Here is a 15,176-nt window from a genome sequence, read left to right on the forward strand (position 1 = left end):
TTCCTTGAATGATGTTTTTAGTCTTTGGAAGAAAAGTTTAAAATAGAGCCATTAAGTAAATAAATAGGACTGAAACAATCAAATGTCCTTGTTAAATTTCATCTTACTTTGCCATTTATCAATCTATCAAGATTTTTAAATCCTTTCTGATGATCAATGTATTAGTTAACCATGTAGATTTATGTCATCTGCAAATCTGCTTTGCATTCCATCTAGAGGATAGTTAGTCAAGTAATATATTTTTTAAAATGTTAAACAGCACAGATAGCTGGGGCACTTCCACTGGAGACTTCAAAACATCAATGACCACTATTCAACTAATTCATATCCATTCAACGCTATTATTATCTAGTTCATACATGTATCCATTTTTTCTATAATAAGAACATGAAAGACTTTATCAATGTTTTGCTGAGATTTCAGTGAAATACTGCTAAAACATTTCCCAATCTCCCAGTTTAGTAACTCTGCCATAAAAAGAAATGAGGTTAATCTGGTATGACCTGTTCTAGATGAATCCATTAACCATCTCTTAAATATTGTTTTAAAATTTTGCTAGGAATCAAAGTCAAGTTCATTTGCTGTACTTTGCAGGGTCCATTGGTTCCCTTAAAAAAAAAAAAAAAACAGGAAAGCATTTGCCCTTTTCTATTCCTGTAATACCTTTCCCATTTGCCATTGGCTTTCAAAGATCACTGACAATGGCTCAGAAATCGCCCCTGCCACTTTTTTCATTACACAATTATGTAGTTTACCTAGCCCAGGTATCATAAGCTTATCAAGGGCAGCTAGCTCTATGTACTTCTTTAACTAAGCCCTTGCTAATTTTACCAGTCCATAGATCATTCTCCTCAGGAGAGAAAACAATAGCAACTCAACAGCTGAGTATTTCTGCCTTCTCTGTATCACAAGGTTACTATTATCACACTCACCTCAAGAAGTATTTTTTTTGTCTTCTTTGATCTTCTTCCTTTCTCCATTTTAGCAAACAATATTACTAAATTCCCTTTTGTTTATGCTTATTTTCCTTGCTTTATATTGCTTATTCTAAGTATTAGTATCTTTGTCTAATATACCCAGAGCATGATTTCATATTCCTTGCTCTTATTGCCATTTTCCATATACATCTTTTTAAAATTTAAATATGTTGGTGAGTTCCCAATGTATCCTCATGTATCTCCTTAACAATTTCCATTTTCTCTGGGATTGTTTCTCTTTGTTATCTTCAATGTTTCATTCTTGAGAACTTTCCATTCCTCCTTGGCTAGCTTTCTCTGTTAATCCCTTTTCTAAACACCTTGAAAACTGATTTCCCAATGTCTAGAGGGAAAACTTGCCTATTCATGGCTTTTCTCTTTTCTGTCACAAATTTTGAAGTGAAAAAGAAACTTCTCCACAAGAATTACTATTAGTTAGGATAAGATTCAAAACAGATTTTTCTCTTGTTAATTACTCTACTTTTTGAAGATTTAAATGATCATTAAGACATTTTAGAAATTATTAACTACTCTTCTTTTAGAGAAATTTCATTCCATTACTATTATGGTATATTTTATGACTACCTTATTTCCCCTTTATATGAAAGAGATCTACAATATATTTTGATAAGCATGATTACCCTAATTTTGCTCTGGATTTTCACCTAAATGTTTTCTACTGTGCTTTCCCCCCTCTACAGAGTTCTTGGATTTCTTTACATGAAACTAGCTTCAAAATGCAAAATGCATATATTACTCTTCACTAATTCCTACCCCCCACCAATTCCTATACGACCACTATACCTTTTACTTAGTCTCTTCCTTTTGAATAAGTATATAAAGTCATATTTCAATTGTGATTCTCTTCCAACTAAGTCTAAATGAAACTCCTGAGGTCACACTAGCTTCCGAGTGCTAGGATGACTACTTCATCATCCTTGTTATATCCATGCTTTGTGAATTTATGTATAGACACATCTATAGCAATGGATTTGGTGACACGTTCCTTTCTTGTCTCCTTTGAACTTCTGTGTGTCTCAATCACTACACCTCTTTTACTACACTATAGCTATACTCTATGGTATCTAGGTTGATGGATTTGTAAACTATATATCTACAAATATATATAGTTTGTGTGTGTGTGTGTGTGTGTGTGTGTGTGTGCGCGCACATGTGTGTATGTGATTTACCTTCACTCTTCCTTTTCAGTTGAAAGGTCTTGTAGAAAATTTGTGAAACTCCAGGCAAATTAATTTTCACTGATTCATTTTAGGTGTACTCCATCCCTGGCCAGGAGCTGGTTTTTCCATTCCTATATTTTAATCTGTGTTCTAGAAATTCCAGTCCCAATCTTAGACAATACCTTCTTAACCAGATTTTCCAGATAAAAGAATCATATAATTTAAGGGACAAAGATGCCTTTTATTTTGACTTCTTTGCATGAAAATATTTCTAAAATATGTTATTGACTTTCCTGCCTTCTTAAGAAAAAATTAGCTCAAATTCTTGTTATTAATGATTCAATTATCATGAATTTTTATACTCTGCTGCAAAATAGATTGAAAACCTCAGAAGCTATTATGATATAATGAGTTATTGTCCCTTCCATTAAATGGCTTCAAACTGCTGGGATTTATCAGTTTATTTGCATTTTTTTCTCCCTTTTAGCTTTTCTGGTCTTCTCTCATAAGATCATTATATTTTTAAAATCATTTAATTTAACCCCTTCATTTTACAAATGAGGGGACTAAAAACTAGAAAGTTTTTACACAAAGCTAATCTTACACACAAAGCTAAGATTTAAACTCAGGTCCTCCAGTACCCAATTCAGTGTTCTTTTTATAATACTATTGTTCTTTCCTTCTTAGTCAGCAGTTACTTTTTACTGATCTTCAATAGAATTTCTCTATCCCTTCTCATCTGATGCTCCTAATGTTAGAAAATGAGGTCCTTAAGGCCAGTCACTTACAATACTTGGCACATAATAATCACTTCACCTGCTGTGAGCCAGTAACTACTGGAATGGTTGCTGATATTGAGTCTCAGTATGAGGCTATAATGGGGCAAATATGGACTTTATGGTTGTTAGTCAGGGTGTCATAAGCTTTGTTATGATCTATTTTGTTTTTCCATAGTCTTTAGCTATATTCTAAGAGTTTAAGGTTGCTTTAGAAGTGGCTTGTATGTAGGACATGTTGCATGTGTTATATGTTACATATAAAAGAAAAGTGACACAGTAGATACAGTTCTGGTTCTGGAGTCAGAGAGATCTGACTTCAAATTTGGCCTCAGACTTACTACTGTGTGATCCTGGGCATGTCACTTTTCCTCTATATGCTTTTATTTTCTTTTCTGTAAAATGATAATAATAAGAGCATCTACCTCTTAGGATTTTTCTGAGAATTAAATGACATGGTAATTTTTTTTTATTATAGCTTTTTATTTACAAGATATATGCATGGGTAATTTTTTAGCATTGACAGTTGCAAAACCTTTTGTTCCAATTTTTCCCCTTCTTCCTCCCCACCCCCTCCCCCAGATGGCAGGTAGAGCAATACATGTTAAATATGTTAAAGAATAATGACATGGTAATTGTAAAGCACTTAGCACTTACCACCAAGATATGAAAGATGTATTGAAGGGAAGAAAGTTTTTAGGTGAAGAAATTTCTAGAGGACTGAATTTCCTAGTCAGAAAGATATGTTTTCAAATGCTCCCTCAAAAACTAATTGCTTGGCCACAAGGCAAGTCATTTAAATGGTCTATTTCTTGATTTCCTCATCTGTAAAATGGACTCAGTGACATATATGATTTTTTCCATTCATAGCTCTACAAGAATATGATTTTTCTTTGCTCTTGTTTTTCATTAATAAAATTGCATGCAAACTAAATTGACATTAGAGAAATTAAGGAAGGAGTGTTACAAAATGGATTTGAAATCAGAAAGACCTAGATTAAAATCCTAACTCCTAGATGTTCTGCCTCTGTAACTCTAGGTGTTTAACCATTTTGAAGCTCAGTTTCATCCTCTGTAATATGGGAATGATAATAGCACCTTTCACAGAGGATCATTGTAAAAATTAAACAGATAATGCATGCAAAGGGCTTTACAAATGCAGTTATCATTGTATAAATGTCAACTGTGATTATTATAAACAACTTTGGTCTGCCTCTCCAAAAACAGCACAACTTTATAATGTAGCCATTTTGTGGAGCAAGGAATTCATATATAATAAGTACAGGAGGAAGCAGACATTTTTGTCATGGACCTGAATGTTGCTATAAGTCAAAGAAGAACTGCCATATGTTAGAGACATCCTCCAAGTTAAAGCCAAAAACCTTAAAGTGAAGATTAACAAGGTCTTAAATTAACCTTGACTTAGAACTGGCTCATATTTCATGGTCTGGGAAAGGGATGTAGGGAAGTGGTATTAAAATGTTTTCCTATTTCCTGACTTGTCACTCAGTAGCCCTGTCAAAGAGCATTTAAAGTAGTTTAGAAATAATCAAAAGAGATGTACTTCCATAAAGATAGTTGGCAGGTGCCTCAGTGCAGAAAAAAGGGGGGTAGGAGGTCTACAAACATTTGGGGTTTTTTTGGGGGGCATTTAATCATAAGTTTAAAATGAGTATGGTTAACTGAATTTAGTTACATTTACTTCTTTATAAGTATAGTGACAAAATTCTCAAGCTGTTTTACTTGATTTCTTTGTTAAAAAAAAAAAGAAATTGTGGTTACCAAAGAATATAAATAAAAATCAGGAAACAGTATAAGTTTTATAGTAATAAATCATTTGTTTCACATGGTCTTTTGCCTGTATTTTCTGCCTTATAGTCAAATTCATTACTTTTCATTCTCACCTTCTTTCCTCATTTCTCCTTTCCCTTTTCCCCCTTCATGATCACTTTCAGAAGGTTATGTTATATGAATATCTTTTTTTGAATCTTGGTAATTATAAGAGAAACAATACTCTTAAATAATTAGTTTGCTTTGTTAATGACTCTTCTTATTTTGCATCCACTAAAGACCAATAATCTTCAATATTGTCACTTTGTCCTATTGGATCATCAAAATTATGCAAAGGAAAATGTATAGATTTATTGCATAGGTAACAATATAATTGTTTATGCATCATCTTTCATATGTTCATCTTTGCATTTTAGCATCTGGACGGCTCTTTTGGTCTTATTTACATTCTGGAGGTTAAAATCATTGTTAGAGGTAGTACTGGACTTTATATTGCCTTGAAACCTTACAAGCTGCAAATAGATGTCATCTGAAGGAATTTCAAACAGAACCCATAATCCCCTTTTTTCTTATTTTTTATTTTTTGAGTTCTCATGAGAGTCAAGTCTTGTTTCTATAAGAGATAAACTTAAAACATATCATTTTTAGGATAATAACATTTCTAAAATATTTTTGAATTAAGTAAGAGTCAGTCCTTTTAGATTTAGAGTATATATTTCAATCTGAAATGCTTAAGTCTTAAACAGAAAGCCAAAACCATTGAGTAAAAGACAATCATTTGGGACACTTAGTGGACACAGCATCAGCATCTAGCTAGTTGCTATGCCTGGTGCCGTGTAGATTCAATATTTGGATATTTGGCTGAGCTTTTCACTTTCTTTTAAAATCAGATCAAGAAAAAGCATGATATTATGGAAGGAAGGAACTGAAGTTATAAAGAAGGGAAAAGGGGACTGAGGGAGAGAGGAAGGAAGGAAATGTGCCTAGGAAACTATGTAGCAAGAACTGTGCTAAGTATTTTTTAATAGACATTTTCTCATTTGATCCTTACAACAAACCTGGAAGGCAGTTGTAATTATTGTCTCCATTTTTCAGCTGAGGAAACTGAGGCAGAAAGCAGGCAAGTGACTTTTTCAGGATCAAACAGCTAGTCTGAGGTAGGATTTGAATTTGTCTTCTTTACTATAGGCCCCAGCACTCTATTCACTGTACCATCTTGCTGAACATGAATTTATTTTTTTAAATAACTTTTTATTGACAGAACCCCTGCCAGGGTAATTTTTTACAACATTATCCTTTGCACTCATTTCTGTTCTGATGTTTCTCCTCTCTCCTTCCCCCCTTCCCCCAGATGGCAAGCAGTCTTATACATGTTAAGTATGTCACAGTATATCCTAGATACAGAAGGTAGAAATAACCCGGGAAGAAAAACAAAAATGCAAGAGTTTACATTCATTTCCCAGTGTTCTTTCTTTGGATGTAGCTGCTTCTGTCCATCATTGAGCAATTGAAGCTGTTAGATCTTCTCTTTGTCAGAGAAATCCACTTCCATCAGAATACATCCTCATACAGTATCATTGTTGAGGTGTATAATGATCTGCTGGTTCTGCTCATTTCACTTAGCATCAGTTCATGTAAGTCTCGCCAGTCCTCTCTGTATTCATCCTGTTGGTCATTTCTTACAGAACAATATATTCCATAACATTCATATACCACAATTTACCTAACCATTCTCCAATTGATGGACATCCATTCATTTTCCAGCTTCTAGCCACTACAAACAGAGCTGCCACAAACATTTTGGCACATACAGGTCCCTTTCCCTTTTTAGTATTTCTTGGGGGTATAAGCCCAATTGTAGCACTGCTGGATCAAAGGGTATGCACAGTTTGATAACTTTTTGGGCATAATTCCAGATTGCTCTCCAGAATGGTTGGATTCATTCACAACTCCACCAACAATGCATCAGTGTCCCAGTTTTCCCGCATCCCCTCCAACATTCTGCATTATTTTTTTCTGTCATCTTAGCCAATCTGACAGGTATGTAGTGGTATCTCAGAGTTGTCTTAATTTGCATTTCTCTGATCAATAGTGATTTGGAACACTCTTTCATATGTGTGGAAATAGTTTCAATTTCATCATCTGAAAATTGTCTGTTCATATCCTTTGACCATTTATTAATTGGAGAATGGCTTGATGTCTTATAAATTAGAGTCAATTCTATATATATTTTGGAAGTGAGGCCTTTATCAGAACCTTTAACTGTGAAGATGTCTTCCCAGTTTGTTGCTTCCCTTCTAATCTTGTTTGCATTAGTTTTGTTTGTACGAAGGCTTTTTAATTTGATGTAATCAAAATTTTCTATTTTGTGATCAGTAATGGTCTCTAGTTAATCTTTGGTCACAAATTTCTTCCTCCTCCATAAGCCTGAGAGATAAACTATATTATGTTCCTCTAATTTGTTTATAATCTCGTTCTTTATGCCTAAATCATGGACCCATTTTGATCTTATCTTGGTATACAGTGTTAAGTGTGGGTCCATGCTGAACATGAATTTAAATCCCACATCTGACATTGTTTGGTTTTGTGATTATAGCAAGGCATCTAATTTTTGAGACCTACCTTCTCCATGTATAAAATGGGGACAACAGATGTAGAGCTGGAAATGTCTTTTGATATATATTTTTAACCCCTTCATCTTATAGAGGAGGAAACTGAGATTTGAAGAGGACTAGTGACTTTTCTAGGGTTTCACAAGTGCCATATAGCTAAAAGCAGTACCTTCTGACTCCACATCTGGCACAACTTTCATTTCACCACAATATCTGTGGGACCTATGTCCTAAGTATGCATCCCTCTAATGCTCTGCAAATCTTATAGTGCCTTATAAATGTCAGCTGTTAATTTTATTATTTGTAATAAAAATGAATAGTAATAGCTAGTTTTTATATAATACCTACTATGTGCCAATCATGAGCAGTTAGAAAGTACAGAGGAAAGAGTACTGGGTTTGGAGTTTGAATTTGGTTTTAGACATTTATTGTGGACAAGTCACTTAACTATGTTTGCCTCAGTTTCCTTGTCTGTAAAATGACTTAGACAAGGAAATAGCAAACCACTCTAGTATCTCTGCTGAGGAAACCTCAAATGGTTATGAAGAGTTGGAGATGACTGAACAACAAATTTGCCAGGTACTCTGCAAAGCACTCTACAAATATTATCTCATTTAATCCTCAATAACCCTGGGAAGCAGCTGTGATTATTATCCCCATTTTTACAGATGAAGAAACTGAGGCAAACAGAGAAGAAACTGAGGCAAACAGAGATTAAGTGATTTATCCAGTCTCATACAACTAGGATGTGCCTGAATCTAGATTTTCAACTTGTCTTACTGACTCCAGGCCCAGTGCTCTATCCATTTTGCCACCTAACTGCTCATTTATATTAATATTGCATATTAATATAATGTTGTTTTCTTCTTCATGGATATATCCTATAGTTGGCAAACAATAACTAAATTCTTCTGACTTGAAATATATCAACCTCAGAAAGTTGAGAACATGAGATACATTTTTCTTTTATTCATAATCTACATAATACCATTAGTACAAATCAACATGGACAGTAATTGATGTTACAGTAGAGCTCAGCAGGGGTTGTTACAGACATGTAAAATTTGTTTTTTGCTTATTTGTTTTGTTTTGTAAAGCTTATTTCTAACAGTTAAAAGGAATAGTTCTTATTGGCTTTTTGATCGATTTTGAAAATTCCAAACTATTCTATTTCTAATTTTTGCTTTAATCATAAGAAGAGAAATTCCATTTGGCTTAAATTGCCCAACAAAATGTCAACTTGACCTTTGACTAGTATAAATAATAACCTTTAAAAAGGACATTTCCTTCTTATCCATGTAATTATCTAATAATGAACAAACATCTGTTTGAGATGATTTAAGTATTCACCTATTTGAACCATATGACCTTTTGAGGTCCTTTCCAGATCTATGATTGGCATTCATCTACTTCTGACTCTTATAAACTTTGTGCCAATTGATTTAGGTCATCTTGCAAGATGCTAAGGTGCTATAAATCAAATCATTGTAGTCTACTTTCTAAAAACCTTGCTCCAAAAGACACTTATATAAGTACACTGAACAAAGGGAAAAATGAACTTTTTGTTTTTCTTATAGTAATAGTCACCTTTACAACAAATCTAATTATTCAAACCATTAGCTTCTGAATACTAAACTCAATTCCTAAGCTGCCTCACTAAACAAGCAATTCAACTAATTTCAATTTAGTTTAAAAATTTGAAAATGTGTTCTCCATGGCAAAATTTTGTGTTGTGTCAATATCTGAAGAATGAGAGGCAGAATGGCTCATGAAGAGAGTGGGGACAAGTGCTGGAAACAGATTTGTGATCTTTGGTACTTATTGGCAGTGACGCTACAGACAAGTTACTTCCCCTCTCAATGCCCCAGGCAAGTTTCTAAGAAGTTACCAAAGGAGTTTTTCTTTGCATCAGTGGGAGGAAGTTTTCCATATTGTTGAGTTTCCTATACTGATGAATTCAAAAGATCAAATAACAATTAACAACATCACCATCAGATTAGCTAAGGTGTTTTTATGTAGTTGTGTATTTATATCATGAATATTCAATAAATATAAAATAAATAATTAAAACATGCACTGAAGACTTGGTTCTGTTAGTGTTTAGTATCATAAGACTATTAGTCATTTGTTAGGATATTAAGGAAGAGGAAGGAAAAGCATATGGCATTCATCTGTAATGCAAAGGTTATGTTATATGAAAATGGCATCATGGGTACAATTTGTACAAGAAGAAGGAATTAAAAATCACAGTCTGGATTGTTCTATGGAAAAGAATGAAATGTGTTCCAAATACTGTTTACATTTTCTTGCAGATGCATTTGGAATTCATGTTAAATTTTAGCATTAACCTGAGTTCAAATCCAGCCTCAGACACTTAAAACTTCCAAGCTGTGTGTTCCTGGGCAAGTCACTTAACCCCAATTGCCTCAGCAAAAAAAAAAAAAAAAAATAGCATTAATGTTTCATTTTCTGTTTATAACCAGCATTTCCCTAACAGTTTTAAGAATTGTTTTAAAATTTTACAATTCAAGAAAACCCTTCTATTAAGAGTTAATTTATTGTTCATCAAGTGAAACACACAAATGGAAGCATTACTTTCAAACAGGATAATTACAACTATGTACAGTATGTTTCTCCATTAGCAAGTAATTAATTTATTACATTGTGCAATAATTCATAATTACACATGCTAATCCTGCTAAATTGCAGAAGCTAGTGATAAAATTTCTTGCATACTTGCCTAAATTTCATTAGGGTCATAATTTTTAAGCTATAAAGAAGTTTGCTAATTAATTTCAAAATATTGAGCAGTATCAAACATAAGGAAAAACAAGCTATTTCAACATTTATGAAATCTTGGTCTTATCCACATAAAGGGTATTACTTTTGGACAATTCATTCTTTTTTAGAGCTCACTGTTGGCTCTAGATTTTATATAGATTACAGAAGCCCATTAATAGGTTTTGAGACTATAGAGTAAAAGATTTTACTCAATTTTTTTCCATCTTTCATATGGTAAGAATAGTTCTTAATTCAAGAAAGGAGTCTTTATATTTTACAAAAAATATGAACCTAAAAATTGTGCAAGAACTGGAATTTTGATCAAAACACAAACACAACATCATTGTTTTAGTTTTCACATGAATCTTACTTTAATACAGTGTCACACATAAATAATATAAAGCTGTTTCTGGGAGTAGCAAATAGTCTTCTGATCAAACAGTGTCAGCTTAGATGAATCTCATTCTGTAAGCTGTAGCTTAAATGTGAACATTAAAACTACTATTGACCTATAGTACAACTGACTGAACTGTCAATAGTCATAAAAAGCATATTGCAAATCACAGAATAATTGATTAGTTTACTTCAATGAACACAGAATTGTTTTCCTGCAAAAGAAAAATATTTTTTGCTTTTGTCCTTGGAGCACTGAGAGTTGACTTGAATTTTCTGAGACCAATCTATTACTTTATGATTCTTAATTATAAGTAATGAAAATGAGGTATCACATCTAAATAATATCCAGCTTTCTCCTGTTATTTGAAATAGTGTTTTTAAGATGGAATGTTTATTAAATGAATCATGAACATCCTTGTCAATAGAGATGCTCTCACAGAATCTGAATTGTCAGATGGTTTTTTAAATGAACGATTTATCAAAAACCCTTGTATATTTTAAGTCCCTGGCAAAAACCAGCATCCAATTCCACTTGTCTTCATTTTCCATGATATGAAACAATGTGGTTTAAGGGATAAATAAAATAGGACTCTGACTTAAGAGACATTACTATTTGTCCTCGCTCTGGTATTTGTTGTACAGACATGAGTCCCCTAAAAACTTGAGCCTGTTTACTTGTCTTTAGAATGAGGAAAGTAATATGTGTACTGCTTACCCTCCAAAACTATCTTAATTTCATCTTTTATGTGATCTGCATATGCCTATTCAAGAATATACATATGTAAATGCTGGCTCTCTCATTAGAATATAAGCTCCTTGGAGTCAAAGATTGGTCTTGGCTTTTTCTTTATATCCCTGGCACTTAGAATAGTGCCTGGAATATTGTAAGTGCTTAATAAATGCTTGATGATTAGATGGTGAAAAGTGATTTGCAAAACTTTACACCACTATATACATTTCAATACCTTACAGAAGCATGTGAACATTCCCTCTGCTAATGCAGATCTCAAATTTTTGTATCTTAGCCATGAATAAGATGGGAAATAAAAATGCATCACCTTGTGGCCAAATTTTGGATGATGAATCTTTCTCTCCAGACTAACTAAACTGTCTCTATAATATAAAAGACTGTAATACTTGTTTATTACCAGGTCTATACTTCAAGACAGCTTGCCAGTGTGAAAGCTTCTGGAATATACTTTGAGAACCCAGGTTTACTTTTGGCAACAATTAAACTTTAAAGTAGGACTTTGATGGAAGAAAGCACTGTATAACTCTGAGCTAGTAATTTTAATTTGGAAACAGTGTGGCATAGTAGATAGAAAGCTTATCTTAGAGTCAGGAAAAACCTGAGTTTAAGGCTTGCTTCTGACATATGCTCAATATGTGACCCAGGGCAAATCCCTTAAGCTCTTGATATGCTAGGTAACTCTCTAAGACTATATAAATTGTCGAGATGTTGAGTTATTTTGGTAGGAGAAGTTCTTCACCAGAAACTCCCAATACTGATGAAATAATCATAGAACTGATAAGAAACAAAAATTAAAGTGTGGTTTGACTTCAGTTATAAAACTCTTTGAATCCTTAAAAAACACTGGGAAGTTGAGCTTCAAAAAATTTTGTTTCCCAAAAAAGACAATTCCTCTTTTCTGCTCCAGACTTATTCATTCAGCATTAATTTATGGAATCTATATTGCATCAATAGCATTGTACCAAGTGCACTAGGGCATACGAAAAGAGTAGAAGCTGCAGTCCAGGTCCTAGAGGCACTTACACCCGAGCTAGGGGAATCTGACATAAACAAATAAAAGAACTATAGGACCAACACATAGCAAGATGACAAGTCTGTGCTGGAATGGACAACCTATACTCCAGAGAAGAGAGGAAGAAGAATTAGAAAGTAATTAAGTGGGATGGGATTAATCAGAAAAGGCTTCTCCAAGGAGGTGAGTGTTCATCTGGTCTTGACAGGCATAAGCAAAGATTGGAGGAGACAAAAGAGGGTAACCTTAAAAAGGAGAAATGAAAAATGATAGTGACTAATTAAAAATTAAGCATTAAAAACTCAAGCATTTATTATTGGCTATAATCTATTCTCTACCAAAAGGTTTCCTTTTCTTGTTTAATGCTAATGGGTATTTTATAAAGGCAGGCAAAGAGATGTTCTCTGGATTTAATTATTAAGTTTCTCTTTCTCTCCTGTTCTACATGTATACAAGTAGCAAGGTATCTGTTTCTTGGGTGCTAAGATAAGCCATCATCTTTTTTTCTTTTCTTTTTTTTATTGGAATGTCTGGTTCCCTTATGAAATAAATCATATCTGTCTTTATATGAACTTTGCCCCTTTTCCTCATTGTGATAGATACAAAATGAAAACTTTTCTTTGTTTCCTAATACATGTTTGAAAGACAATTCACAGTGTTCCTGCCCTAAGGGTTTGGTTGACTGAGACATTTCATGTGTCCAATCAGATCTTCCACTATTAACGTCCCATTAAATGAATAGCTACACTAATGACTTTTAGTTGTAAGTTACCCAAGAAGAATAGCATAATCTTGTAAAAACTGATTTACAGAACTAAATTTCCCCTCATTTATGGACTTTTAAACCATCTTAGTAAATTGAATTCTATGTAATCACATCATAATTATGCAAAGAGAGGTCATCCAGGGTAATAAATAATCAATCTTGGGGTCATTAAGACTTGAGTGCTAGTGCTGCCAAACCAATAATATCAATATTGAGGAAGTCTCTTCACCTCTCAAGGCCCTAGGCAATTCTGTAAATCTAAATTACGGAAGAGCTGTGTCTACTCATCAATGCATAGAAGTTTCTATATTGCGTAGTGCCCTGTACTGATGAAATCACAAGTCAAGGTTAAAAAAAATTAACTACCCCCCTCTTTCCCCAGATATGTCCTAATGGTTGTGTCCTATTACCACAGAAACACAGTGGTTCTGTGTGACCTGTATTTCTGTAGTTATCTTATGTTTAAAAGAAGTTACAAGTGAGATAAGCTTAATCAATATGTTTACCTCCTAACAACATATTTTGGGAGGAAGGACAAGGTTGTGTAACCCTTCGTTATGTGTGTGTTTGGGGTGGGGGTGTTAGCAAAGAATGAATAGTGATCCTTGAAAGATTTGGGGATCATTAATTAATAACAGTAATACAAAATGTGACCTAAAGATTACATTATCATTAGTAATGGCTTATATCATGTTCTAAGGTTACAAAAGTGTTTTGACATCCATTTTCACTTAGAACTGGGTAGGGCAAATATATTATTCCCATTTTCAGATAGATGAGGTATCTGAGATTCAATGAGCATAAGTAAATTGCCCAGGATTGGTAAACTGACTTAAGTTTTATGTCCTTTTTACTATTACTATGGTATATGGAAAGTTCCAGTTGGGTAGTGGAAAGAACATCAAACTGAGTATCAAAAGATTTAGTTGAGTCCTTGTTCTGGCATTTATGGAAATATGACTTGATTTAGTCAATTATTCTCTCTGAGCCTCAATTTTTGCATCTGAAAAATGAGCCCATAGGCCCTAATTGATCTCTAATTGCTTCCAGCTTGAAAATTTTAGGATGTGATGATCTATTTTTGCTCATCTCAATATTTACCACATAAAACCCAAGAGCCCTAAACCTCCATGGTTGTTAGAAATCATAGATGTTATTCCATGTACAAATTTCCTTTTATGAGATATTGATTCATTGTGACTTAGTAAAAACAGCTTCTTCCTACTTCCAGAATGTAAATATGTTTCTCATTAACTACTAGGTTTTATATGAAATCCCTTTTTGGTTTGGTTTTATGTAGTATATGAGAGATGAGGTGACTTGACTGTAGATCACTGAGAATGTCCCAACTACTAAAGGTATTGTAAATACATCAGCAAAACAATGGCAAAAAGTTTAGTCTAATTGACTGGAACCACATTAACCTTTTTACTGATCCCTTTCTTGTAGAGGTAGAAATAAATTAATTGTTTTTAACAAGCTTCTATACCAGTAAAGGACAGAGAAAACCAGGGTCAGAAGAAGATCCACAATCAGAGCCAAAGATTTCCTGCTTTAAAACATCAGCAAAACTGGAAATCACCCTTGCATTATAAGCTAGATTCATACTATGGATTAATTTGTTGGGAAAGGAAGATAATGTCAATATCCTGAATATAGGCTGCTCCAGACCCCTGTAGAAATAAGGCAAGCTTTTCTTATATACTTTGGAGCTGTTTAGTTAATTAAAAAAAATCATACATCTCTTTGCTAAATCATAGATCCAAATGCAAAACCTAGGATACAGGGACATCATGTGGAGCTATGGCTTTCTCTGGGGTACTCCAGTATAGATTACATTTGTTTAGAGCTGTTATGTCTGCCTATGGGGCCTTTTGTTTCCATAGAAGACCACTCATTTCTTAACCTTATGGCATTTTTATTACTTATAATTTTGTGAGTATATTTTATTAAGATGAAGTTTAATATGAATTAAAAGATGAATACCTTTAACTGAATCACATATTTACAAATCTCATCAACATTAAAAAAAACACTTGGAAATATTTTTCCCATTGGATATTAAATGAGAAGGTAATAATTTTCTTAAAGGGCAAATTCAGACTTTATATTATCCTGGAAAATGTCATGGAA

This window comes from Antechinus flavipes, chromosome 2, assembly GCF_016432865.1.
Source record: "Antechinus flavipes isolate AdamAnt ecotype Samford, QLD, Australia chromosome 2, AdamAnt_v2, whole genome shotgun sequence".
In the NCBI taxonomy this organism is placed as follows: domain Eukaryota; kingdom Metazoa; phylum Chordata; class Mammalia; order Dasyuromorphia; family Dasyuridae; genus Antechinus; species Antechinus flavipes.